The sequence below is a fragment of the Ranitomeya imitator genome, chromosome 2, assembly GCF_032444005.1.
Source record: "Ranitomeya imitator isolate aRanImi1 chromosome 2, aRanImi1.pri, whole genome shotgun sequence".
In the NCBI taxonomy this organism is placed as follows: domain Eukaryota; kingdom Metazoa; phylum Chordata; class Amphibia; order Anura; family Dendrobatidae; genus Ranitomeya; species Ranitomeya imitator.
In genome coordinates this window covers 288,724,878-288,752,251 of record NC_091283.1, presented here as the reverse complement: position 1 = coordinate 288,752,251, position 27,374 = coordinate 288,724,878, and the positions used below count along the sequence as shown (strand labels likewise).

The 27,374-nt window shown below is 51.6% G+C and overlaps 1 protein-coding gene across 1 annotated transcript in view; it reads left to right on the top strand.

The window, feature by feature from the left end:
- The first annotated feature begins 513 nt into the window (after positions 1–513).
- Positions 514–27,374, top strand: part of LOC138663218 (oocyte zinc finger protein XlCOF8.4-like) — a 57,354-nt gene continuing 30,493 nt past the window's right edge. The window contains exon 1 of the mRNA XM_069749380.1: positions 514–564. The gene's annotated coding sequence lies outside the window, so the exon portion shown is untranslated. The remainder of the gene's footprint in view (positions 565–27,374) is intronic.

The following is a 27,374-nucleotide window of genomic DNA, read 5'->3' as shown; positions in this document are numbered from 1 at the left end:
GAGTGAGGCTGCCGTCACACTATCAGTATTTGGTCAGTATTTTACATCAGTATTTGTAGCCAAAACCAGGAGTGGAACAAATAGAGGAAAAGTATAATAGAAACATATGCACCACTTCTGTATTTATCACCCACTCCTGGTTTTGGCTTACAAATACTGATGTAAAATACTGACCAAATACTGCTAGTGTGACGGCAGCCTGAGAGTGATGGAGATGGTGGGATGACCTGGAAGGTGCATTGTGGGGAGACAGATCCAGTGACAGATGCAGTTTCTACATCTGAGCACACCTGGAAGCATATTTGAACCCGGGGAAAAGTCAGTCTCTCTCTCTCGTTTTCCACTATTTTTACAACGTCCATCGATATGTCGGGTTCACCGCACTCTGACTCAGGACGACCGACAGAAGCGTGAAAGAGGCCTAACCAGCACAGTGGAGTAATGCATACATTACACCGAGGCCCCTGATCATGTGACCCCTGACTCCTCCCCTCCTGTGACCTCATCACAGGTCCTGTGCCCACACAGCAGCCATCTGGTCGGTGTGCGGCTCTGCAAGTGAAGGTATGTGGAGATTCCCCATTACTGGCGCATTAATATTAGAAATATATTTCTTGGTCTTCCAGACCTTATCTTGACCTCTACTGTTCCGGGTAACTGCTATTTCTTAATTACATTTCGAACTGAGGAAAGGGCAACTTGAAAACGCTTTGTTATCTTCTTATATCCGTCTCCTGCTTTCTGGGCCTCCACCATTTTCAGAGAGCTCGGCAGCTGCTTCTATGTCTTCTATATTTGCATCTCGCCTTACTGTCTCCATTTCTAGCACTGTATTCTGTAAGTAGGGAGACTCTATTGTGGTGCAGGATGTCGTTTCTCTGCCTGGCTGCCGCACTTCATGTCCTCAGAACTACCTACCCTTATCCTGGGAGACTTCAACATCCCCATAAACAGCCTCACTTCCACATCTGCATCCCAGCTTCTATCACTAACCACTTCTCTAGGCCTCTCACAGCTCTCAACCTCTGAAACACACAAAGACGGCAACACCCTGGACCTGGTTTTCGCCTGGGTCTGCTCAATCCCCTACCGAGATAACTCACCGCTTCCCCTCTTTGACCACAACATTCTCTCCTTCACACTCACAAATCCTCACTCACCCCAGCACCCTCCTACCTACCATTCAGTCAGAAATCTACATGCCATCAACCCTCATACACTTTCAGACTCCCTGCACTCATCATTGTCCCCAATCTCTTCTTTTTCCTGTCCTGATCTGGCTGTACATCACTTCAATAACACTCTTAGAAGCACCCTTGACCAAGTAGCTCCCTTCACACTCAGAATTTTCAAACACAGAGTGAAACAGCCCTGGCTCACATCGCAAACCCGATTTCTCCAGCGATGCTCTAGGTGTGCTGAACGCTTATGGAGGAAAACACGCACACCAGAAGACTTCATACACTTAAAATATATGTTGAGGACCTATAATTCTGCCCTTCACCTCTCCAAACAGACCTACTTCACCACCCTGATCTCCTCACTATCCAATAACCCCAAGAAACTTTTTGACACCTTTCACTCCCTCCTCAGGCCAAATGCACAAGCCCCTATCACAGATATTTGTGCTGATGACCTTGCCTCCCACTTTATAGAGAAAATAGACAATATCCGTCAGGAAATCCGCTCCCAATCACCAAGTTCAGTGGCTCCCATCCCTCCCTGCATTTCCCCTGGCTCACTCACCACATTCGATCCCATCACAGAAGAAGAAGTCTCCAGGCTCCTCTCCTCTTCTCGTCCGACTACATGCACCACCGACCCCATTCCCTCACATCTCCTCCAGTCTCTCTCTCCAGTCGTCACAACTCACCTAACTGCAATCTTTATTCTCTCTCTCTCCTCTGGCATTTTCCCCTCCTCCTTCAAACACTCTATCATTACTCCATTATTAAAGAAACCCACCCTCGACCCATCCTGCACAAACAACTACATAGTAACGAAAAAGAAAATGCAGCTCACCATAGTAACAGTTCAACTCGGAGCACGGAAACGCTGTGTCAAGGCGTGGGGAATCCAAAAAGCAAAAAAAGAAAAGAATATCCAGCTCAACGAGACAGTGAAAAGTAAAAACTTGGTACTTTATTCACTTCATGTAGAAGCAGAGGATAAAAACATCAGCACAATAAGGATAAGAACACTATCTATCTACGCGTTTCAGGTGGCAAAGCACCCTTAATCATGATATCATATCATGATTAAGGGTGCTTTGCCACCTGAAACGCGTAGATAGATAGTGTTCTTATCCTTATTGTGCTGATGTTTTTATCCTCTGCTTCTACATAGTAACATAGTTAGTAAGGCCGAAAAAAGACATTTGTCCATCCAGTTCAGCCTATATTCCATCATAATAAATACCCAGATCTACGTCCTTCTACAGAACCTAATAATTGTATGATACAATATTGTTCTGCTCCAGGAAGACATCCAGGCCTCTCTTGAACCCCTCGACTGAGTTCGCCATCACCACCTCCTCAGGCAAGCAATTCCAGATTCTCACTGCCCTAACAGTAAAGAATCCTCTTCTATGTTGGTGGAAAAACCTTCTCTCCTCCAGACGCAAAGAATGCCCCCTTGTGCCCGTCACCTTCCTTGGTATAAACAGATCCTCAGCGAGATATTTGTATTGTCCCCTTATATACTTATACATGGTTATTAGATCGCCCCTCAGTCGTCTTTTTTCTAGACTAAATAATCCTAATTTCGCTAATCTATCTGGGTATTGTAGTTCTCCCATCCCCTTTATTAATTTTGTTGCCCTCCTTTGTACTCTCTCTAGTTCCATTATATCCTTCCTGAGCACCGGTGCCCAAAACTGGACACAGTACTCCATGTGCGGTCTAACTAGGGATTTGTACAGAGGCAGTATAATGCTCTCATCATGTGTATCCAGACCTCTTTTAATGCACCCCATGATCCTGTTTGCCTTGGCAGCTGCTGCCTGGCACTGGCTGCTCCAGGTAAGTTTATCATTAACTAGGATCCCCAAGTCCTTCTCCCTGTCAGATTTACCCAGTGGTTTCCCGTTCAGTGTGTAATGGTGATATTGATTCCCTCTTCCCATGTGTATAACCTTACATTTATCATTGTTAAACCTCATCTGCCACCTTTCAGCCCAAGTTTCCAACTTATCCAGATCCATCTGTAGCAGAATACTATCTTCTCTTGTATTAACTGCTTTACATAGTTTTGTATCATCTGCAAATATCGATATTTTACTGTGTAAACTTTCTACCAGATCATTAATGAATATGTTGAAGAGAACAGGTCCCAATACTGACCCCTGCGGTACCCCACTGGTCACAGCGACCCAGTTAGAGACTATACCATTTATAACCACCCTCTGCTTTCTATCACTAAGCCAGTTACTAACCCATTTACACACATTTTCCCCCAGACCAAGCATTCTCATTTTGTGTACCAACCTCTTGTGCGGCACGGTATCAAACGCTTTGGAAAAATCGAGATATACCACGTCCAATGACTCACCGTGGTCCAGTCTATAGCTTACCTCTTCATAAAAACTGATTAGATTGGTTTGACAGGAGCGATTTCTCATAAACCCATGCTGATATGGAGTTAAACAGTTATTCTCATTGAGATAATCCAGAATAACATCCCTCAGAAACCCTTCAAATATTTTACCAACAATAGAGGTTAGACTTACTGGCCTATAATTTCCAGGTTCACTTTTAGAGCCCTTTTTGAATATTGGCACCACATTTGCTATGCGCCAGTCCTGCGGAACAGACCCTGTCGCTATAGAGTCACTAAAAATAAGAAATAATGGTTTATCTATTACATTACTTAGTTCTCTTAGTACTCGTGGGTGTATGCCATCCGGACCCGGAGATTTATCTATTTTAATCTTATTTAGCCGGTTTCGCACCTCTTCTTGGGTTAGATTGGTGACCCTTAATATAGGGTTTTCATTGTTTATTGGGATTTCACCTAGCATTTCATTTTCCACCGTGAATACCGTGGAGAAGAAGGTGTTTAATATGTTAGCTTTTTCCTCGTCATCTACAACCATTCTTTCCTCACTATTTTTTAAGGGGCCTACATTTTCAGTTTTTATTCTTTTACTATTGATATAGTTGAAGAACAGTTTGGGATTAGTTTTACTCTCCTTAGCAATGTGCTTCTCTGTTTCCTTTTTGGCAGCTTTAATTAGTTTTTTAGATAAAGTATTTTTCTCCCTATAGTTTTTTAGAGCTTCAATGGTGCCATCCTGCTTTAGTAGTGCAAATGCTTTCTTTTTACTGTTAATTGCCTGTCTTACTTCTTTGTTTAGCCACATTGGGTTTTTCCTATTTCTAGTCCTTTTATTCCCACAAGGTATAAACCGCTTACACTGCCTATTTAGGATGTTCTTAAACATTTCCCATTTATTATCTGTATTCTCATTTCTGAGGATATTGTCCCAGTCTACCAGATTAAGGGCATCTCTAAGCTGGTCAAACTTTGCCTTCCTAAAGTTCAGTGTTTTTGTGACTCCCTGACAAGTCCCCCTAGTGAAAGACAGGTGAAACTGCACAATATTGTGGTCGCTATTTCCTAAATGCCCAACCACCTGCAGATTTGTTATTCTGTCAGGTCTATTAGATAGTATTAGGTCTAAAAGTGCTGCTCCTCTGGTTGGATTCTGCACCAATTGTGAAAGATAATTTTTCTTGGTTATTAGCAGAAACCTGTTGCCTTTATGGGTTTCACAGGTTTCTGTTTCCCAGTTAATATCCGGGTAGTTAAAGTCCCCCATAACCAGGACCTCATTATGGGTTGCAGCTTCATCTATCTGCTTTAGAAGTAGACTTTCCATGCTTTCTGTTATATTTGGGGGTTTGTAACAGACCCCAATGAGAATTTTGTTACCATTTCTCCCTCCATGAATTTCAACCCATATGGACTCGACATCCTCATTCCCTTCGCTAATATCCTCCCTTAAAGTGGACTTTAGACAAGACTTTACATAGAGACAAACCCCTCCTCCTCTCCGATTTTTACGATCCTTTCTAAACAGACTGTAACCCTGTAAGTTAATTGCCCAGTCATAGCTTTCATCTAACCATGTCTCGGTTATTCCCACTATGTCAAAGTTACCTGTAGATATTTCTGCTTCTAGTTCTTCCATCTTGTTTGTCAGGCTTCTGGCGTTTGCGAGCATGCAGTTTAGAGGATTTTGTTTTGTTCCAATCTCCTCACTGTGGATTGTTTTAGAAATGTTCTTACCTCCATTCTGAGTATGTTTTCCTGGGTCGTCTTTGTTCGAGTCTAATGTTTTTCTTCCCGTCCCCTCTTCTTCTAGTTTAACGCCCTCCTGATGAGTGTAGCGAGTCTTCTGGCGAATGTGTGTTTCCCAGGTTTGTTGAGGTGTAGTCCGTCTCTGGCGAGGAGTCCATCATACCAGTAATTCACACCGTGGTCCAGGAATCCAAATCCTTGTTGTCTGCACCATCGTCTTAGCCAGTTGTTTGCATCAAGGATCCTGTTCCATCTCCTGGTGCCATGCCCGTCTACTGGAAGGATAGAAGAAAAAACTACCTGTGCATCCAGTTCCTTTACTTTCTTCCCCAACTCTTCAAAGTCCTTGCAGATTGTCGGTAGGTCCTTCCTTGCCGTGTCATTGGTGCCAACATGTATCAGAAGAAATGGGTGGACGTCCTTGGAGCTGAAGAGCTTTGGTATCCTATCGGTCACATCCTTGATCATCGCACCTGGAAGGCAGCATACTTCTCTTGCAGTTATGTCCGGTCTGCAGATGGCTGCTTCGGTGCCTCTCAGTAGTGAGTCTCCCACCACCACCACTCTTCGTTGCTTCTTGGCTGTACTTTTTGCTGTCACTTGTTGCTGTGTGCCCTTTTCTTTTTTGCTTGCTGGTATTGCTTCATTCTTAGGTGTGCCATCTTCATCCTCTACAAAGATTTGATATCGGTTCTTCAGTTGTGTGGTTGGTGATTTCTCCATGGTCTTCTTGCTTCTTTTGGTCACATGCTTCCACTCATCTGCTTTCGGAGGTTCTCTGACACTTTTTGCACCTTCTGTGACCAGTAGAGATGCTTCTGTTCTGTCTAGAAAGTCTTCATTCTCTTTGATGAGTTTCAAAGTTGCTATTCTTTCTTCCAGACCCCGCACCTTTTCTTCTAAAAGGGCCACTAGTCTACACTTCTGACAGGTGAAATTGGATTCTTCTTCTGGTCGATCTGTGAACATGTAGCACATGCTGCAGCTCACCATGTAGGTTGTCACATCTGCCATGTTGCTCCTAGATCCTGCTGACTTGCTGTGTGTTTTCCTTCTTGTGTAATCTACTCAGCCAAGCTCTCTTGCAATAATGTCCTACAGGCAAAAATTCGGTTTGGTGATGCTTTCGAAGCAGCTGGTCCCGGCTGTACCCAACGATCTTCTAGCTTAGGGAGACTTCGCTTCTCCCAGAAGGCACCTGGAATATGCAAATTAGCCTCCTGAAGCTTGAATCCCTGGTTTGGTGATGCTTTCGAAGCAGCTGGTCCCGTACATACATGAAGTGAATAAAGTACCAAGTTTTTACTTTTCACTGTCTCGTTGAGCTGGATATTCTTTTTTTGCTTTACAAACAACTACAGACCAGTCTCAAATCTCCCCTTCATCTCAAAACTCTTGGAGCGACTGATATACTCCCGCCTTACCCGTTACCTCTCCACTCACTCCCTCCTAGACCCTTCACAGTCCGGTTTCCGCCCCCTACATTCGACAGAAACTGCACTCATCAAAGTGACCAATGACCTTCTGACAGCAAAATGTAACGGTGACCACTCTCTGCTCATTCTTCTCGACCTTTCTGCAGCTTTCGTCACTGTTGACCACCCTCTCCTACTCTAGGCTCCAGTCACTAGGCATTAAGGACACTGCTCTCTCCTGGTTCTCCTATCTTTCTGACCGCTCCTTCAGTGTTCTGTTCTCTGGCTCCACTTCATCTCCTCTTCCTCTCGCTGTCGGGGTACCCCAGGGCTCAGTCCTTGGCCCCCTTCTCTTCTTCCTCTACACAGCCCCAATTGGACAGACTATCAGCAGATTTGGCTTTCAGTACCATCTTTATGCCGATGACACACCACTATACACGTCATCCCCTGACCTTACCCCCGCTGTACTACAGAAAGCCACTGACTGTCTGTCTGCAGTCTCCAACATCATGTCCGCTCTCTATCTGAAACTCAACCTCTCCAAAACTGAACTTCTTCTGCTCCCGCCATCTACTAATATCCCTAAATCTGACATTTCCCTCTCCGTGGGTGGCACCATAATAACACCCCGGCAGCAAGCACGCTGTCTGGGTGTTATGTTTGACTCCGATCTCTCCTTCACCTCCCATATACAATCTCTTGCCCGCTCGTGCCGCTTACACCTAAAGAACATCTCTAGAATCTGCCTTTTTCTCACCATGGAAACAACAAAAGCCCTCACTGTCGCCCTGATCCACTCCCGCCTGGACTACTGTAATGCTCTACTAATTGGCCTCCCCCTTACTCGACTTTCCCCTCTCCAGTCTATCCTTAATGCAGCAGCCAGGGTCGTCCATCTGGCTAATCGTTACTCAGATGCATCCGCTCTTCGCCAGTCATTACACTGGCTGCATATTCATTACAGGATACAATTCAAAGTACTTGTTCTCACCCACAAAGCTCTCCACAGTGCGGCACCCCCATACATCTCCTCCCTCATTTCTGTCTATCGGCCTAACCGACCGCTGCGCTCTGCAAATGACTTTCAACTAACCTCTGCACTAATCCGTACCTCCCACTCCCAACTCCAAGACTTCTCCCGCGCTGCGCCAATCCTCTGGAATGCTCTACCCCAAGATATTAGGACCATCCACAATTTGCATAATTTTAGGCGCTTGCTCAAAACACATTTGTTCAGAGCGGCCTATCACATTCAGTAATCAAAATCATGTTATGTTTGTGTGTGTGTGTAGCCAATTCACTATCTCCATCTATCCCCCACCCCCTAAAGATGGCTGGACCATCACTGTAAATACATCATTGTAAATACACACCTGTACTTTGTATCTCCCCCAACTCATTGTATATTGTAAGCTCTCACGAGCAGGGTCGTTTTTATTTCGCTTTAATTATTGTATTGTTAACATTGTTACTTGTGACTGTTGTGTTTGAAACTGTTAAACTGTAAAGCGCTGCGGAATATGTTGGCGCTACATTAAGATTATTATTGTTTATTATTATTATGTGGAGTGCGCGCTGCGGGTGGAGGTCGGTGCTGGAGGCTCCATTATTCTCTATGTGGAGTGTGGCTCTGCGGGTGGAGGTCGGTGCTGGAGGCTCCATTATTCTCTATGTGGAGTGTGGCTCTGCGGGTGGAGGTTGGTGCTGGAGGCTCCATTATTCTCTATGTGGAGTGCGGCTCTGCGGGTGGAGGTTGGTGCTGGAGGCTCCATTATTCTCTATGTGGAGTGCGGCTCTGCGGGTGGAGGTTGGTGCTGGAGGCTCCATTATTCTCTATGTGGAGTGCGGCTCTGCGGGTGGAGGTCGGTGCTGGAGGCTCCATTATTCTCTATGTGGAGTGCGGCTCTGCGGGTGGAGGTCGGTGCTGGAGGCTCCATTATTCTCTATGTGGAGTGCGGCTCTGCGGGTGGAGGTTGGTGCTGGAGGCTCCATTATTCTCTATGTGGAGTGCGGCTCTGCGGGTGGAGGTCGGTGCTGGAGGCTCCATTATTCTCTATGTGGAGTGCGGCTCTGCGGGTGGAGGTCGGTGCTGGAGGCTCCATTATTCTCTATGTGGAGGGCGGCTCTGCGGGTGGAGGTCGGTGCTGGAGGCTCCATTATTCTCTATGTGGAGTGTGGCTCTGCGGGTGGAGGTCGGTGCTGGAGGCTCCATTATTCTCTATGTGGAGTGCGGCTCTGCGGGTGGAGGTCGGTGCTGGAGGCTCCATTATTCTCTATGTGGAGTGTGGCTCTGCGGGTGGAGGTCGGTGCTGGAGGCTCCATTATTCTCTATGTGGAGGGCGGCTCTGCGGGTGGAGGTCGGTGCTGGAGGCTCCATTATTCTCTATGTGGAGTGCGGCTCTGCGGGTGGAGGTCGGTGCTGGAGGCTCCATTATTCTCTATGTGGAGTGCGGCTCTGCGGGTGGAGGTCGGTGCTGGAGGCTCCATTATTCTCTATGTGGAGTGAGGCTCTGCGGGTGGAGGTTGGTGCTGGAGGCTCCATTATTCTCTATGTGGAGTGCGGCTCTGCGGGTGGAGGTCGGTGCTGGAGGCCCCATTATTCTCTATGTGGAGTGAGGCTCTGCGGGTGGAGGTCGGTGCTGGAGGCCCCATTCTCTGTGGAGTGAGGCTCTGCGGGTGGAGGTCGGTGCTGGAGGCTCCATTATTCTCTCTGTGGAGTGCGGCTCTGCGGGTGGAGGTCGGTGCTGGAGGCCCCATTATTCTCTATGTGGAGTGAGGCTCTGCGGGTGGAGGTCGGTGCTGGAGGCTCCATTATTCTCTATGTGGAGTGCGGCTCTGCGGGTGGAGGTCGGTGCTGGAGGCTCCATTATTCTCTATGTGGAGTGAGGCTCTGCGGGTGGAGGTTGGTGCTGGAGGCTCCATTATTCTCTATGTGGAGTGCGGCTCTGCGGGTGGAGGTCGGTGCTGGAGGCCCCATTATTCTCTATGTGGAGTGCGGCTCTGCGGTTGGAGGTCGGTGCTGGAGGCTCCATTATTCTCTGTGTAGTGCGGCTCTGCTGGTGGAGGTCGGTGCTGGAGGCTCCATTATTCTCTATGTGGAGTGAGGCTCTGCGGGTGGAGGTCGGTGCTGGAGGCTCCATTATTCTCTATGTGGAGTGCGGCTCTGCGGGTGGAGGTCAGTGCTGGAGACTCCATTATTCTCTATGTGGAGTGCGGCTCTGCGGGTGGAGGTCGGTGCTGGAGGCTCCATTATTCTCTATGTGGAGTGCGGCTCTGCGGGTGGAGGTCGGTGCTGGAGGCTCCATTATTCTCTATGTGGAGTGCGGCTCTGCGGGTGGAGGTCGGTGCTGGAGCCTCCATTATTCTCTATGTGGAGGGCGGCTCTGCGGGTGGAGGTCGGTGCTGGAGGCTCCATTATTCTCTATGTGGAGGGCGGCTCTGTGGGTGGAGGTCGGTGCTGGAGGCTCCATTATTCTCTCTGTGGAGTGCGGCTCTGCGGGTGGAGGTCGGTGCTAGAGGCTCCATTATTCTCTATGTGGAGTGCGGCTCTGTGGGTGGAGGTCGGTGCTGGAGGCTCCATTATTCTCTATGTGGAGTGCGGCTCTGCGGGTGGAGGTCGGTGCTGGAGGCTCCATTATTCTCTATGTGGAGTGCGGCTCTGCGGGTGGAGGTCGGTGCTGGAGGCTCCATTATTCTCTATGTCGAGTGCGGCTCTGCGGGTGGAGGTCGGTGCTGGAGGCTCCATTATTCTCTATGTGGAGTGCGGCTCTGCGGGTGGAGGTCGGTGCTGGAGGCTCCATTATTCTCTATGTGGAGTGCGGCTCTGCGGGTGGAGGTCGGTGCTGGAGGCTCCATTATTCTCTATGTGGAGTGCGGCTCTTCGGGTGGAGGTCGGTGCTGGAGGCTCCATTATTCTCTATGTGGAGTGCGGCTCTGCGGGTGGAGGTCGGTGCTGGAGGCTCCATTATTCTCTATGTGGAGTGCGGCTCTGCGGGTGGAGGTCGGTGCTGGAGGCTCCATTATTCTCTATGCAGAGTGCGGCTCTGCGGGTGGAGGTCGGTGCTGGAGGCTCCATTATTCTCTATGTGGAGTGCGGCTCTGCGGGTGGAGGTCGGTGCTGGAGGCTCCATTATTCTCTATGTGGAGTGCGGCTCTGTGGGTGGAGGTCGGTGCTGGAGGCTCCATTATTCTCTATGTGGAGTGCGGCTCTGCGGGTGGAGGTCAGTGCTGGAGGCTCCATTATTCTCTATGTGGAGTGCGGCTCTGCGGGTGGAGGTCGGTGCTGGAGGCTCCATTATTCTCTATGTGGAGTGTGGCTCTGCGGGTGGAGGTTGGTGCTGGAGGCTCCATTATTCTCTATGTGGAGTGCGGCTCTGCGGGTGGAGGTCGGTGCTGGAGGCTCCATTATTCTCTATGTGGAGTGCGGCTCTGCGGGTGGAGGTCGGTGCTGGAGGCTCCATTATTCTCTATGTGGAGTGCGGCTCTGCGGGTGGAGGTTGGTGCTGGAGGCTCCATTATTCTCTATGTGGAGTGCGGCTCTGCGGGTGGAGGTCGGTGCTGGAGGCTCCATTATTCTCTATGTGGAGTGCGGCTCTGCGGGTGGAGGTCGGTGCTGGAGGCTCCATTATTCTCTATGTGGAGGGCGGCTCTGCGGGTGGAGGTCGGTGCTGGAGGCTCCATTATTCTCTATGTGGAGTGTGGCTCTGCGGGTGGAGGTCGGTGCTGGAGGCTCCATTATTCTCTATGTGGAGTGCGGCTCTGCGGGTGGAGGTCGGTGCTGGAGGCTCCATTATTCTCTATGTGGAGTGTGGCTCTGCGGGTGGAGGTCGGTGCTGGAGGCTCCATTATTCTCTATGTGGAGGGCGGCTCTGCGGGTGGAGGTCGGTGCTGGAGGCTCCATTATTCTCTATGTGGAGTGCGGCTCTGCGGGTGGAGGTCGGTGCTGGAGGCTCCATTATTCTCTATGTGGAGTGCTGCTCTGCGGGTGGAGGTCGGTGCTGGAGGCCCCATTATTCTCTATGTGGAGTGCTGCTCTGCGGGTGGAGGTCGGTGCTGGAGGCTCCATTATTCTCTATGTGGAGTGCGGCTCTGCGGGTGGAGGTCGGTGCTGGAGGCCCCATTATTCTCTATGTGGAGTGCGGCTCTGCGGGTGGAGGTCGGTGCTGGAGGCTCCATTATTCTCTCTGTGGAGTGCGGCTCTGCGGGTGGAGGTCGGTGCTGGAGGCCCCATTATTCTCTATGTGGAGTGAGGCTCTGCGGGTGGAGGTCGGTGCTGGAGGCTCCATTATTCTCTATGTGGAGTGCGGCTCTGCGGGTGGAGGTCGGTGCTGGAGGCTCCATTATTCTCTATGTGGAGTGAGGCTCTGCGGGTGGAGGTTGGTGCTGGAGGCTCCATTATTCTCTATGTGGAGTGCGGCTCTGCGGGTGGAGGTCGGTGCTGGAGGCCCCATTATTCTCTATGTGGAGTGCGGCTCTGCGGTTGGAGGTCGGTGCTGGAGGCTCCATTATTCTCTGTGTAGTGCGGCTCTGCTGGTGGAGGTCGGTGCTGGAGGCTCCATTATTCTCTATGTGGAGTGAGGCTCTGCGGGTGGAGGTCGGTGCTGGAGGCTCCATTATTCTCTATGTGGAGTGCGGCTCTGCGGGTGGAGGTCAGTGCTGGAGACTCCATTATTCTCTATGTGGAGTGCGGCTCTGCGGGTGGAGGTCGGTGCTGGAGGCTCCATTATTCTCTATGTGGAGTGCGGCTCTGCGGGTGGAGGTCGGTGCTGGAGGCTCCATTATTCTCTATGTGGAGTGCGGCTCTGCGGGTGGAGGTCGGTGCTGGAGCCTCCATTATTCTCTATGTGGAGGGCGGCTCTGCGGGTGGAGGTCGGTGCTGGAGGCTTCATTATTCTCTATGTGGAGGGCGGCTCTGTGGGTGGAGGTCGGTGCTGGAGGCTCCATTATTCTCTCTGTGGAGTGCGGCTCTGCGGGTGGAGGTCGGTGCTAGAGGCTCCATTATTCTCTATGTGGAGTGCGGCTCTGTGGGTGGAGGTCGGTGCTGGAGGCTCCATTATTCTCTATGTGGAGTGCGGCTCTGCGGGTGGAGGTCGGTGCTGGAGGCTCCATTATTCTCTATGTGGAGTGCGGCTCTGCGGGTGGAGGTCGGTGCTGGAGGCTCCATTATTCTCTATGTGGAGTGCGGCTCTTCGGGTGGAGGTCGGTGCTGGAGGCTCCATTATTCTCTATGTGGAGTGCGGCTCTGCGGGTGGAGGTCGGTGCTGGAGGCTCCATTATTCTCTATGTGGAGTGCGGCTCTGCGGGTGGAGGTCGGTGCTGGAGGCTCCATTATTCTCTATGCGGAGTGCGGCTCTGCGGGTGGAGGTCGGTGCTGGAGGCTCCATTATTCTCTATGTGGAGTGCGGCTCTGCGGGTGGAGGTCGGTGCTGGAGGCTCCATTATTCTCTATGTGGAGTGCGGCTCTGCGGGTGGAGGTCAGTGCTGGAGGCTCCATTATTCTCTATGTGGAGTGCGGCTCTGCGGGTGGAGGTCGGTGCCGGAGGCTCCATTATTCTCTATGCGGAGTGCGGCTCTGCGGGTGAAGGTCGGTGCCGGAGGCTCCATTATTCTCTATGTGGAGGTCGGTGCTGGAGGCTCCATTATTCTCTATGTGGAGTCCTGGTGGAGGTCGGTGCTGGAGGCTCCATTATTCTCTATGTGGAGTGCGGCTCTGCGGGTGGAGGTCGGTGCCGTAGGCTCCATTATTCTCTATGTGGAGGTCGGTGCTGGAGGCTCCATTATTCTCTATGTGGAGTCCTGGTGGAGGTCGGTGCTGGAGGGCCCCATTATTCTCTATGTGGAGTGCGGCTCTGCGGGTGGAGGTCGGTGCTGGAGGCTCCATTATTCTCTATGTGGAGTGCGGCTCTGCGGGTGGAGGTCGGTGCTGGAGGCTCCATTATTCTCTATGTGGAGTGCGGGTGGAGGTCGGTGCTGGAGGCCCCATTATTCTCTATGTGGAGTGCGGCTCTGCGGGTGGAGGTCGGTGCCGTAGGCTCCATTATTCTCTATGTGGAGGTCGGTGCTGGAGGCTCCATTATTCTCTATGTGGAGTCCTGGTGGAGGTCGGTGCTGGAGGCCCCATTATTCTCTATGTGGAGTGCGGCTCTGCGGGTGGAGGTCGGTGCTGGAGGCTCCATTATTCTCTATGTGGAGTGCGGCTCTGCGGGTGGAGGTCGGTGCTGGAGGCTCCATTATTCTCTATGTGGAGTGCGGCTCTGCGGGTGGAGGTCGGTGCTGGAGGCTCCATTATTCTCTATGTGGAGTGCGGCTCTGTGGGTGGAGGTCTGTGTTGGAGGCTCCATTATTCTCTATGTGGAGTGCGGCTCTGTGGGTGGAGGTCGGTGCTGGAGGCTCCATTATTCTCTATGTGGAGTGCGGGTGGAGGTCGGTGCTGGAGGCTCCATTATTCTCTATGTGGAGTGCGGCTCTGCGGGTGGAGGTCGGTGCTGGAGCCTCCATTATTCTCCATGTGGAGTGCGGCTCTGCGGGTGGAGGTCAGTGCTGGAGGCTCCATTATTCTCTATGTGGAGTGCGGCTCTGCGGGTGGAGGTCGGTGCTGGAGGCTCCATTATTCTCTATGTGGAGTGTGGCTCTGCGGGTGGAGGTCGGTGCTGGAGGCTCCATTATTCTCTATGTGGAGTGCGGCTCTGCGGGTGGAGGTCAGTGCTGGAGGCTCCATTATTCTCTATGTGGAGTGCGGCTCTGCGGGTGGAGGTCGGTGCTGGAGGCTCCATTATTCTCTATGTGGAGTGCGGCTCTGCGGGTGGAGGTCAGTGCTGGAGGCTCCATTATTCTCTATGTGGAGTGTGGCTCTGCGGGTGGAGGTCAGTGCTGGAGGCTCCATTATTCTCTATGTGTTGTGCGGCTCTGTGGGTGGAGGTCGGTGCTGGAGGCTCCATTATTCTCTATGTGGAGTGCGGCTCTGCGGGTGGAGGTCGGTGCTGGAGGCCCCATTATTCTCTATGTGGAGTGCGGCTCTGTGGGTGGAGGTCGGTGCTGGAGGCTCCATTATTCTCTATGTGGAGTGCGGCTCTGCGGGTGGAGGTCGGTGCTGGAGGCTCCATTATTCTCTATGTGTTGTGCGGCTCTGCGGGTGGAGGTCGGTGCTGGAGGCTCCATTATTCTCGCTGTGGAGTGCGGCTCTGCGGGTGGAGGTCGGTGCTGGAGGCTCCATTATTCTCTATGTGGAATGCGGCTCTGCGGGTGGAGGTCGGTGCTGGAGGCTCCATTATTCTCTATGTGGAGTGCGGGTGGAGGTCGGTGCTGGAGGCCCCATTATTCTCTATGTGGAGTGCGGCTCTGCAGGTGGAGGTCGGTGCTGGAGGCTCCATTATTCTCTATGTGGAGTGCGGGTGGAGGTCGGTGCTGGAGGCCCCATTATTCTCTATGTGGAGTGCGGGTGGAGGTCGGTGCTGGAGGCTCCATTATTCTCTATGTGGAGTGCGGCTCTGCGGGTGGAGGTCGGTGCTGGAGGCTCCATTATTCTCGCTGTGGAGTGCGGCTCTGCGGGTGGAGGTCGGTGCTGGAGGCTCCATTATTCTCTATGTGGAATGCGGCTCTGCGGGTGGAGGTCGGTGCTGGAGGCTCCATTATTCTCTATGTGGAGTGCGGGTGGAGGTCGGTGCTGGAGGCCCCATTATTCTCTATGTGGAGTGCGGCTCTGCAGGTGGAGGTCGGTGCTGGAGGCTCCATTATTCTCTATGTGGAGTGCGGGTGGAGGTCGGTGCTGGAGGCCCCATTATTCTCTATGTGGAGTGCGGCTCTGCGGGTGGAGGTCGGTGCTGGAGGCTCCATTATTCTCTATGTGGAGTGCGGCTCTGCGGGTGGAGGTCGGTGCTGGAGGCTCCATTATTCTCTATGTGGAGTGCGGCTCTGCGGGTGGAGGTCGGTGCTGGAGGCTCCATTATTCTCTATGTGGAGTGCGGCTCTGTGGGTGGAGGTCTGTGTTGGAGGCTCCATTATTCTCTATGTGGAGTGCGGCTCTGTGGGTGGAGGTCGGTGCTGGAGGCTCCATTATTCTCTATGTGGAGTGCGGGTGGAGGTCGGTGCTGGAGGCTCCATTATTCTCTATGTGGAGTGCGGCTCTGCGGGTGGAGGTCGGTGCTGGAGCCTCCATTATTCTCCATGTGGAGTGCGGCTCTGCGGGTGGAGGTCAGTGCTGGAGGCTCCATTATTCTCTATGTGGAGTGCGGCTCTGCGGGTGGAGGTCGGTGCTGGAGGCTCCATTATTCTCTATGTGGAGTGTGGCTCTGCGGGTGGAGGTCGGTGCTGGAGGCTCCATTATTCTCTATGTGGAGTGCGGCTCTGCGGGTGGAGGTCAGTGCTGGAGGCTCCATTATTCTCTATGTGGAGTGCGGCTCTGCGGGTGGAGGTCGGTGCTGGAGGCTCCATTATTCTCTATGTGGAGTGCGGCTCTGCGGGTGGAGGTCGGTGCTGGAGGCTCCATTATTCTCTATGTGGAGTGTGGCTCTGCGGGTGGAGGTCGGTGCTGGAGGCCCCATTATTCTCTATGTGGAGTGCGGCTCTGCGGGTGGAGGTCGGTGTTGGAGGCTCCATTATTCTCTATGTGGAGTGCGGCTCTGCGGGTGGAGGTCGGTGCTGGAGGCTCCATTATTCTCTATGTGGAGTGTGGCTCTGCGGGTGGAGGTCGGTGCTGGAGGCCCCATTATTCTCTATGTGGAGTGCGGCTCTGCGGGTGGAGGTCAGTGCTGGAGGCTCCATTATTCTCTATGTGGAGTGTGGCTCTGCGGGTGGAGGTCAGTGCTGGAGGCTCCATTATTCTCTATGTGTTGTGCGGCTCTGTGGGTGGAGGTCGGTGCTGGAGGCTCCATTATTCTCTATGTGGAGTGCGGCTCTGCGGGTGGAGGTCGGTGCTGGAGGCCCCATTATTCTCTATGTGGAGTGCGGCTCTGCGGGTGGAGGTCGGTGCTTGATGCTCCATTATTCTCTATGTGGAGTGCGGCTCTGCGGGTGGAGGTCGGTGCTGGAGGCTCCATTATTCTCTATGTGTTGTGCGGCTCTGCGGGTGGAGGTCGGTGCTGGAGGCTCCATTATTCTCTATGTGGAATGCGGCTCTGCGGGTGGAGGTCGGTGCTGGAGGCTCCATTATTCTCTATGTGGAATGCGGCTCTGCGGGTGGAGGTCGGTGCTGGAGGCTCCATTATTCTCTATGTGGAGTGCGGGTGGAGGTCGGTGCTGGAGGCCCCATTATTCTCTATGTGGAGTGCGGCTCTGCAGGTGGAGGTCGGTGCTGGAGGCTCCATTATTCTCTATGTGGAGTGCGGGTGGAGGTCGGTGCTGGAGGCTCCATTATTCTCTATGTGGAGTGCGGGTGGAGGTCGGTGCTGGAGGCTCCATTATTCTCTATGTGGAGTGCGGCTCTGCGGGTGGAGGTCGGTGCTGGAGGCCTCATTATTCTCTATGTGGAGTGCGGCTCTGCAGGTGGAGGTCGGTGCTGGAGGCTCCATTATTCTCTATGTGGAGTGCGGGTGGAGGTCGGTGCTGGAGGCTCCATTATTCTCTATGTGGAGTGCGGGTGGAGGTCGGTGCTGGAGGCCCCATTATTCTCTATGTGGAGTGTGGCTCTGCGGGTGGAGGTCGGTGCTGGAGGCTCCATTATTCTCTATGTGGAGTGCGGCTCTGCGGGTGGAGGTCGGTGCTGGAGGCTCCATTATTCTCTATGTGGAGTGTGGGTGGAGGTCGGTGCTGGAGGCCCCATTATTCTCTATGTGGAGTGCGGCTCTACGGGTGGAGGTTGGTGCTGGAGGCTCCATTATTCTCTATGTGGAGTGCGGCTCTGCGGGTGGAGGTCGGTGCTGGAGGCTCCATTATTCTCTATGTGGAGTGCGGGTGGAGGTCGGTGCTGGAGGCCCCATTATTCTCTATGTGGAGTGCGGGTGGAGGTCGGTGCTGGAGGCTCCATTATTCTCTATGTGGAGTGCGGGTGGAGGTCGGTGCTGGAGGCTCCATTATTCTCTGTGTGGAGTGCTGCTCTGCGGGTGGAGGTCGGTGCTGGAGGCTCCATTATTCTCTATGTGGAGTGCGGGTGGAGGTCGGTGCTGGAGGCCCCATTATTCTCTATGTGGAGTGCAGGTGGAGGTCGGTGCTGGAGGCCCCATTATTCTCTATGTGGAGTGCGGCTCTGCAGGTGGAGGTCGGTGCTGGAGGCTCCATTATTCTCTATGTGGAGTGCGGGTGGAGGTCGGTGCTGGAGGCCCCATTATTCTCTATGTGGAGTGCGGCTCTGCGGGTGGAGGTCGGTGCTGGAGGCTCCATTATTCTCTATGTGGAGTGCGGCTCTGCGGGTGGAGGTCGGTGCTGGAGGCTCCATTATTCTCTATGTGGAGTGCGGCTCTGCGGGTGGAGGTCGGTGCTGGAGGCTCCATTATTCTCTATGTGGAGTGTGGGTGGAGGTCGGTGCTGGAGGCCCCATTATTCTCTATGTGAAGTGCGGCTCTTCGGGTGGAGGTCGGTGCTGGAGGCTCCATTATTCTCTATGTGTTGTGCGGCTCTGTGGGTGGAGGTCGGTGCTGGAGGCTCCATTATTCTCGCTGTGGAGTGCGGCTCTGCGGGTGGAGGTCGGTGCTGGAGGCTCCATTATTCTCTATGTGGAGTGCGGGTCTGCGGGTAGAGGTCGGTGCTGGAGGCCCCATTATTCTCTATGTGGAGGGCGGCTCTGCGGGTGGAGGTAGGTGCCGGAGGCTCCATTATTCTCTATGTGGAGTGCGGCTCTGTGGGTGGAGGTCGGTGCTGGAGGCTCCATTATTCTCTATGTGGAGGGCGGCTCTGCGGGTGGAGGTAGGTGCCGGAGGCTCCATTATTCTCTATGTGGAATGCAGCTCTGCGGGTGGAGGTCGGTGCTGGAGGCTCCATTATTCTCTATGTGGAATGCGGCTCTGCGGGTGGAGGTAGGTGCTGGAGGCTCCATTATTCTCTATGTGGAGTGCGGCTCTGCGGGTGGAGGTCGGTGCTGGAGGCTCCATTATTCTCTATGTGGAATGCGGCTCTGCGGGTGGAGGTCGGTGCTGGAGGCTCCATTATTCTCTATGTGGAATGCGGCTCCGCGGGTGGAGGTAGGTGCTGGAGGCTCCATTATTCTCTATGTGGAGTGCGGCTCTGCAAGTGGAGGTCGGTGCTGGAGGCTCCATTATTCTCTATGAAGAGTGTGGCTCTGCGGGTGGAGGTAGGTGCTGGAGGCTCCATTATTCTCTATGTGGAGTGCGGCTCTGCAAGTGGAGGTCGGTGCTGGAGGCTCCATTATTCTCTATGAAGAGTGTGGCTCTGCGGGTGGAGGTCGGTGCTGGAGGCTCCATTATTCTCTATGTGGAATGCGGCTCTGCGGGTGGAGGTCGGTGCTGGAGGCTCCATTATTCTCTATGTGGAATGCGGCTCTGCGGGTGGAGGTCGGTGCTGGAGGCTCCATTATTCTCTATGTGGAGTGCGGCTCTGCGGGTGGAGGTCGGTGCTGGAGGCTCCATTATTCTCTATGTGGAGTGCGGCTCTGCGGGTGGAGGTCGGTGCTGGAGGCTCCATTATTCTCTATGTGGAATGCGGCTCTGCGGGTGGAGGTCGGTGCTGGAGGCTCCATTATTCTCTATGTGGAGTGCGGCTCTGCAAGTGGAGGTCGGTGCTGGAGGCTCCATTATTCTCTATGTGGAGTGCGGCTCTGCGGTGGAGGTCGGTGCTGGAGGTTCCATTATTCTCTATGTTGTGTGCGGCTCTGCAGATGGAGGGTCCACACTAGAACTGTAGCAGGTAAAGACCCCAATATCCACAGGTGTCCCTTCTAATTGGGGGGAAACTATCATCTAATAATGCTCGGACAGTTCTGACAAACACGGAAAAGTGCCCCTTTATGGAGGTGACAGAAAGTCTGTTAGTCACTTTAGCTTCATAGTATCAGCTCTAATTAGTGAGGAGCGAGCATACTCTGTACTCGCCCGAGCATCGCTGCACTCGTGTTACTTGGCGAGCACCGAGCATTTCCGTGATTATTCTGACCCTGCATGTTTGGCGCTCTTTAGAGAGCCAATCGGCATTCAGGGATTTTCTACCACGCACTGTAATTCCGTAGCCATGTTGGTTGTGGCATTACAGTGATTGCCTGGCTGCACAGCGTCATCAGGCCTATAAGAGACCTTGCTGTTACGTGTTACGGAACCACTCAGCACCCAGAATATGTTGTGCAGTTACATGTATGTACAATAGGTTCCATGTGAGATGCATGTCCCTAATGCATCAGTGCACAGGCTGCGCCCCTGGGCAGAGGACACGATATTCCCCTTTTGTCCGCCCCCCTCACCTTTGTAATTCCCACAGTAAATATCGGCAGGCTCCGGCCACCTGCAGGTATTGTAATGTATTTCTGGCCTGCTGCTTTTCTATTGGCCTGCCCTCTGTATCTGTGTGATATATCCTGTGAGTAAAGTGTTGTCAGACTGGAAATACGTGGCGAAGCAGTGATCTTTTATATGCGCCCATGTAACCAAGCAATTCCAGCCAGCGTCCTTCATTCAGACTCCAGCCAAAGTAGAGTGGACCTCCGGAAACACGGGGTGGTACTGAAAGAGGTACCCCAGATTGGTAGACCCCGTTACACTTGCGTCGCCTCGCTCAGCGATTTTCAGCTCTGGAATCAGACAGTGTAGGGAGAGCTGCTGCCGAGATAGGGTCAGATTTGGGGGTTTCATAGTTAGTGTGGGTCTACCATAATTGAATCCACAAATCCAGCTAAACCAACAGTCCTTCTAAGGACTAATTACGGAGTATATAGATTGCAGTGCTAGGTAGGCAGGGGAGTGTATGTGGCTCTATACACATCAGTGCAAGGCCTGCAGGCACTGTATGTGGGTATATAGATATCACTGCATACATCAAGAGGGTCCATTCCATTACTGGCTGCTGCTGCTGCCTATTAAATATATTGACCGTATATACCTAGCCCCAGGTATCAGTGGCCAGGAATACCTTTCTATTCGCCACGACAGCACCCACTAGAGAGAGGGGATCCGCCCCTAGGAACAGGAAACCTACAGAGATAAAAGGGGCGGTCCCCCCCTTGCTCCTCAGTTGGTTTCCTGTTCCTGGTGGGAAACCCTCAGAGAGAATCTCTGCAAGTTTAGGAAGAGGAAAGCTCGCCTGGACTGCCGCCTGAACGTCTCTGTTGAGCGGCAGGGGCTCCAGAGTGAGTATCAGAGACGGGGGTATGTTCCTGTTGGCTCCCCCCTCTTCTGATCCCATCAGTATGGATGCCGGATTGTCAACAGTCTCCCTGCTGGGACACTGTTGTATCGCTTCACCGCATGGCTGCAGACGTCCCTTCGGCTATAAGCCGGTAAGTAGTCACTGTGAGGCTTACCCCTCTGTTCAAGGTGGTGGTGCAGCACGGATAGCGCTGCAGCGGCGGGCTCAGTAGCGGTAACTTCAGCCGCATGGAAGAGATGGAGCGTGCACATGCGCGGTATGGTCGGCGTCCCGGAAGTAGATGGCTGAACTTCCGGGGGCGCGAGGTCAGTCTGGTGTTCTGGTATGGACGCCATTGCAGCGGTGGATGCGATGCCCTGGCGATAGACGACGGTGGAGAATGGGGCAGCATACTTGACGGGTTCATACTTCTGCTGCGTCCACTGCTGGCCATGGCCCACACCAGCGTCACACACCGCTACTCCGATCTGACTCCCCATGGTCAGGTATGAAAAAAAAAAAAGGAGGGGGTGTGTTTCCTCAAATAGCCTACACTATTTAGAGCAGATAGGACATTAGTCTGTGCGCAACATGTGGTCTCAGGAGAATATCAAGCGTCCACTGGAGGATTTAATCCTGCCTAGTGGTGATGCTAGAAAGGAAGGCAGTGGACACTCGAAAGTGAGTGACTCCACTGATAAATCAGTGAAAAAGTCGTCCCGTTCTACACCCCAGGGCGATCAAACAACCCAGCAGCCGGCTAAACGGACGGGAAAGACTAGGCACAAGCAGTGTGCAATATGTAATGAGCCTCTACCTGACTCATTAAAAGATATCTCGTTGAAAACAGTATTATTAGTAGCTTTGGTATCTGCTAGAAGAGTGAGCGATCTCCATGCATTATCAATAGATCCTCCTTTTTTATCTGTGACATCAGACAGAATAGTTTTGAAAACGGACCTATGTTATCTCTCTAAGGTAGCCACTAGTTTTCATAGATCCCAGGAGATCTTATTACCTACTTTTTATAAAGACCACTCAACTCCAGAAGAAGTAAGACTTCATACCCTAGATGTTAAAAGGACTGTTCTGGCCTATTTAGAGAGAACTAGGGACTGGAGGAGGAGTAGGGCTCTCTGTGTGTCTTTCCAGGGTAAAACCAAAGGATCCAGAGTCACAAAGAACACGTTATCTCGCTGGATCAGAGATGCCATAATCTTGGCGTATAAAGCTAGAGGAAGAGATCCTCCAATGCATGTAGGAGCACATTCTACAAGAGCCTTGTCGACTTCCTGGGCAGAAAGGGCGAACGTGCCATTAGACCTTATATGTAAGGCTGCAACTTGGTCTTCGCCTAATACCTTTCTATAAGCAGTATTCTATAAGCACTATTCTATAAGCATAATTCTATAAGCACTATAGATTAGACCTATCTTCTGCTTCTGATCTAACCTTTGGGGTATCGGTCCTTGACTCAGTAAACCCACCCAATCTATAGTCTCTGTAAATCTCTCTAGTGGGTGCTGTCGTGGCGAATAGAAAATACCGGATTACTCACCGGTAATGCTCTTTTATAGAGCCCATGACAGCACCCATTCACATCCCTCCCTTTTCTTTATATAGTTGCACGTGGTACAGTTGTGGTGATGTGTAAATAATAGAAAGATATAGTATAAGTTTGTAAGTGTGTGTGTATATATATATATATATATACTAGCTATTGAACCCGTTCTACGCCCTGGTGGCGAGCATTTATATTGGTATATGGTCTCCATCATGTGCTGCTGCCATCCTGCGCCCGTTCTGTCATGTGCTGCTGCCATCCTGCGCCCGTTCTGTCATGTGCTGCTGCCATCCTGCGCCCGTTCTGTCATGCGCTGCTGCCATCCTGCACCCGTTCTGTCATGTGCTGCTCCCATCCTGCGCCCGTTCCGTCATGTGCTGCTCCCATCCTGCGCCCCCGTTCTGTCATGTGCTGCTCCCATCCTGCGCCCGTTCTGTCATGTGCTGCTCCCATCCTGCGCCCCCGTTCTGTCATGCGCTGCTGCCATCCTGCGCCCGTTCTGTCATGCGCTGCTGCCATCCTGCGCCTGTTCTGTCATGTGCTGCTGCCATCCTGCGCCCGTTCTGTCATGTGCTGCTCCCATCCTGCGCCCCCGTTCTGTCATGCGCTGCTGCCATCCTGCGCCCGTTCTGTCATGCGCTGCTGCCATCCTGCGCCTGTTCTGTCATGTGCTGCTGCCATCCTGCGCCTGTTCTGTCATGTGCTGCTGCCATCCTGCGCCCGTTCTGTCATGTGCTGCTGCCATCCTGCGCCCGTTCTGTCATGTGCTGCTGCCATCCTGCGCCTGTTCTGTCATGCGCTGCTGCCATCCTGCGCCCGTTCTGTCATGTGCTGCTGCCATCCTGCGCCCGTTCTGTCATGTGCTGCTGCCATCCTGCGCCCGTTCTGTCATGTGCTGCTGCCATCCTGCGCCCGTTCTGTTATGTGCTGCTGCCATCCTGCGCCCATTCTGTCATGTGCTGCTGCCATCCTGCGCCCGTTCTGTCATGTGCTGCTCCCATCCTGCTGCCATCCTGCGCCCGTTATGTCATGCGCTGCTGCCATCCTGCGCCCGTTCTGTCACGTGCTGCTGCCATCCTGCGCCCATTCTGTCATGTGCTGCTGCCATCCTGCGCCCGTTCTGTCATGCGCTGCTCCCATCCTGCGCCCGTTATGTCATGCGCTGCTGCCATCCTGCGCCCGTTCTGTCATGTGCTGCTGCCATCCTGCGCCCGTTCTGTCATGTGCTGCTCCCATCCTGCGCCACTATTGTATTATATGTCCCTGTATGCTGCTGCCATATAAAAAAAAAAAAAATACCATACTCACCTATCGTCCGGCTCCACTGCAGGTGTGTCTTCAAGAAAATGGAAAGCGCGGACTGCGCAGGCGCCGATTCCGGCAGCAGGAATCGGCGCCTGCGCAGTCCGCGCTCTCCGGCGCCATTTTCTTGAAGACACACCTGCAGTGGAGCCGGAGTGTGTGTTCAAGAAAATGGCGCCGGAAAGCGCGGACTGCGCAGGCGTCGATTCCGGCAGCAGGAATCGGCGCCTGCGCAGTCCGCGCTTTCTGGCGCCATTTTCTTGAACACACACTCCGGCTCCTCTGCCTGTGACTGGACTCTGTCACAGCAGAGGAGCCGGAAGACGGAGCCGCACGCAGCGCTGGAACGGAGGACAGGTGAGTATACTTACCCTCCCTTCTGGCGCGTCCACGGTCCCTGACTCTCCGGTGGAGATCGCGGTATGCGTTCAGTGCTTACGCATACCGCGATCTCCTGGGAGCGTCACTCTGTGGGGGCCAGACTGCGCCGGCGCTTGCGCCTGCGCAGTCTATAAAGGCTTCGGACAGAGTGACCCTCCCAGCGTTATATTATAGATATATATACCTGAGCCTATTAACAAAAACCTGGCGGCAGTTCCTCCTATTCTCTGTAAAACAACTGAGGAGCAAGGGGGGGACCGCCCCTTTTATCTCTGTAGGTTTCCTGTTCCTAGGTGCGGATCCCCTCTCTATAGTGGGTGCTGTCGTGGGCTCTATAAAAGAGCATTACCGGTGAGTAATCCGGTATTTTTTTTGCATCTCAATCTTGATTATTTTCTTCAAAAGCAATCCAGAGCACATGTTTTTTCAGCATTTGCTTGTTGACACTGCAGAATACAGCCAGATCCTTTCATAGTACAGCGTGAAAATCCAGTTATTTTAGGCGTTTCACACGTCAGTGTCTCTGGTACGTGAGGTGACAGTTTCCTCACGTACCGGAGCCACTGACACACGTAGACACATAAAAATCAATGCATCTTTTCAGATGTCATTGATTTTTTGCGGACCGTGTCTCCGTGTGCCAAACACGGAGACATGTCAGTGTTCGTGGGAGCGCACGGATTACATGGACCCATTAAAGTCAATGGGTCCGTGTAAAACACGTACCGCACACGGACATTGTCCGTGTGCAGTCAGTGTTCCGTGCAGGAGACAGCGCTACATTAAGCGCTGTCCCCCCCACCGGTGCTGAAGCCGCGATTCATATTTTCCCTGCAGCAGCATTTGCTGCAGGGAAAATATGAATATTAGTGTTTAAATTGCAGATCCAGGTCCCCACCCCCCTCCCACCCCATGTGCGCTCCCCCCGCTTTGATTAAAATACTCACCTAGCTTGCGGATCCCTCGCCGCAGCGTCCTCTTCTGGCCGCAGCTTCTCCTGTATGCGGTCACGTGGGGCCGCCGATTAAAATCATGAATATGCGGATCCTCCTCCCAAAGGGGTGGAGCCGCATATTCATTACTGTAATCGGCGGCCCCAAACGCTGCTGCAGGGAACATATGAATTGCAGCTTCAGCACCAGATGCTGGTACGTGTGGTACCCAGCACCGTGCGTGTGGTACCCAGTGGGCACACGGGCGCACGTGTGCCACACTGATGTACCACAGAAACGTAGGGCACACGGACATGGATAATTCCGGTACCGATTTTTTTCTGGTATCGGAATTATCTGGACGTGTGGGACTGCCCTTAAAGGGGTTTGCTCGTACCAGCCATCACATCTGAGTGCAGAAAATTCTGCCATTTTTGTAGTACTTTTATATACAGAGCCTTCAAATACATAAGCGGGGGAAGACGACAAATGCAAATTATTTACGATTAAAACATGATAATCTTTATTGATATTTGTAAAAGATAAATAAAACATGTCGAATCAAGCTTTGGAACCACAAAAATAAGAACACAGGGGCGAGGGGACACAGGGTAAGCACCCATGAAATATTACACCAAAGGTATTACATGAAAACACTTTATAGGTATTCCCTACATCATTTAGCATTGTTCATTCATTTTACTAACCAATATTCACAGTGACATTCTTTTTATACAATAGCGATTTTGCACAAGTTTTTTCATACCCTTACATCGGTCTCCTGTTTACAATTTATTTCATTCATGCACTGTGCACTTTTTAATGCATGAATTGGTATTTATTCAATTACTTTTAAGAGGTACTTACCTGTGTTTTTGAGAGTAAATAGTGGGTATGTTTTTATATTACCATGGAATGAGCAGATGATTTTTTTTTTATATTTTTGTTTTCATATTGGGCACTCAGGTGTATAGTTTACTTTTTTTGATGTTTACAATATGCACTTTGCACTTGACTTGTTATACATTAGTGGATACTTGCCTCCTCAGTAGCTCTATTTTGTGATTGAAAAGTCTTTTTCATCATTCATGTAATACCTTTGGTGCAATATTTCATGGGTACTTTACCCTGTGTCCCCTCGCCTCTGTGTTCTTCTTTTTGTGGTTCCAGAATCTTGATTCGACATTTTTTTATTTATCTTTTACAATTATCAATGAAGATTATCATGTTTTAATCGTAAATATTTTGCATTTGTCGTCTTCCCCCACTTATGCATTTGGAGGTTGTGTTTATAAAAGTTGTTATATGGATGTTTTTTGCTAAATTCCTTGTTAAGTCTGTGTTAACATATATTTTTGTAGTACTGTAAACATTTTTTTGGAGTGTCTTATACAATTTCGTGACACCATTTTGCTGGCCAAAAAATATTTAGCTGCAGGACAGATATTTTACACTGGGCTTTGTCCGCCACACGGATCACATATCATTGTGCTCAAAATTGTGCTATTTCAGGCCTCCATAGAATCGTTTTTGTTGTGTCTTAGCCTACTTATTGACACAATTTTACTAGCCGACAAAAAAAAAATACAGGCCAGATATTTGAAAGCATGGTGTCTCCATGACACGCCTCATCTATCTGATGGCTACAAATTGTGGCATTTGAGGCTTCTATTCAACTGTTTTTAATCTTACCGGTAATTCGGTTTCTAGGAACCTTCCACGACAGTCAACTTGGAGGATGTCTCCCCGCCCTAATGGGGGACAGGAAACACAAAGAGGTTAAATAACCCTCCCCTTCCTGCTATCTCCAGTGTTTTTTCTGGACACACTAGCATGCATAGTTACCGCCAAAATCCAGGAACCATCCTAAAGGAGTATCAGATAGGGAAGGAAATTAGTGCTGTCGTGGAAGGTTCCTAGAAACCGAATTACCAATAAGACTAATTCTATTTTCTCCAGTCATCTTCCATGACAGTCACCTTGGAGTCATACCAACACTGATTTCTTTAGGGAGGGACCACAGCTTGCAGAACTCGTCTGCCGAATGTTAGATCCCTGTCAAAATTTAGTCTGTAGTGTCTGGTGAAAGTATGTACAGAAGACCAGGTGGCGGCTCTGCATATCTACTCAGATGAAGCGTTCCCTCATGCTGCCCATGATGTAGAGACTGATCGAGTGGAGTGAGCCTTTTACGAAGCAGGAGGAGAGAGATCTTTTACCGAATATGCTAGAAAGATGGCCTGTTTGATCCAGTTT